Consider the following 1,167-nt stretch of genomic DNA (forward strand, 5'->3'; position numbering starts at 1 on the left):
GGAGAAGGTCCAACCTCTTCTGACTCTCCTCTCCTCTTGTTCATTGGTTTGATTCACGAGGTATCAAGATGTCGGGGCAGAAGATTCCGTCTCTAAATCCACTCCATGCATGGGAATATTTAATACCTCTAATGTGTTTTAATTTGTGTAACCCAAACTACCAATGTTACGGATTGAAAAAAGAAATACACAACTTGTCCAATATATCCTTATAGATATATACTGTAGCCGATGATGCCTACGACCTCATGACCTTCTAGCCTATTCCATTGTTATATCTCTTATAAAACCTTTACGAATGATGTCATCTCTTGAATCGGCCAGATGTTTCCCTCCGATAGTCTCCGTCTGTGTCCAGATGCCCTTCATGTTCATTGCCCCTGGCCCCGTACCTGCCCCACGCGACCCCATGACCCCTTGTCTTGCACCTTCTCCTTCTCCTTCTTCTGTCACCCTCCCTCTGTTCAAACATTCCACTGCCCCCTCCCCACCCCCCCCACCGGGGACAGCACAGCCTCATGTTCAGAGAGACCCCCGAGTCCGCATACCAACCCCCCCCCCCCCCCCCCCCCACGCACACCACCCCAGACAATCCCACAATATTGGCCCAGCCAGCCCGGGCTTCGGGATTTATCTGCACAGTCGCAGACGGGCGACGCGAGTGGAACGCAGACACTAAAAACAGATCTAAAGAAAGGAGAGAGAGTCTGAGGGGGGGGGAGTGGGGGCAGAGAGATAGAGACAGAGAGAGAGAGACAGAAAGACAGAGAGAGAGAGAGAAAGAGAGAGACAGAGAGAGATAGAGACAGAGAGAAAGAGAGTGAGACAGAGACAGAGAGAGAGAGAGAATGAGAGATAGACAGAGACAGAGAGAGAGAGACAGAGACAGAGTGAGAGACAGAGAGAGAGAAAGAGAGAAAGACAGAGAGAGAGACAAAGACAGAGACAAAGACGGAGAGAGAGACAGAGAGAGACAAAGACAGAGAGAGAGAGAGAGAATGAAGGAGACAGAAACAGTTACTTTATTATCTCTTGTCATCGCTCTATAATCACACAATTCTTTAATACCTTTCTGAGTACCTGGAAGTTGTCGTGACTTTAAAGTGGTACTATGCAGCACAATGAGCCTCTTTTTGACGTGTGTTTGAATAGGCAACTAGTTTGGGT

This window comes from Clupea harengus, chromosome 23 (assembly GCF_900700415.2).
Source record: "Clupea harengus chromosome 23, Ch_v2.0.2, whole genome shotgun sequence".
NCBI classification, from domain to species: domain Eukaryota; kingdom Metazoa; phylum Chordata; class Actinopteri; order Clupeiformes; family Clupeidae; genus Clupea; species Clupea harengus.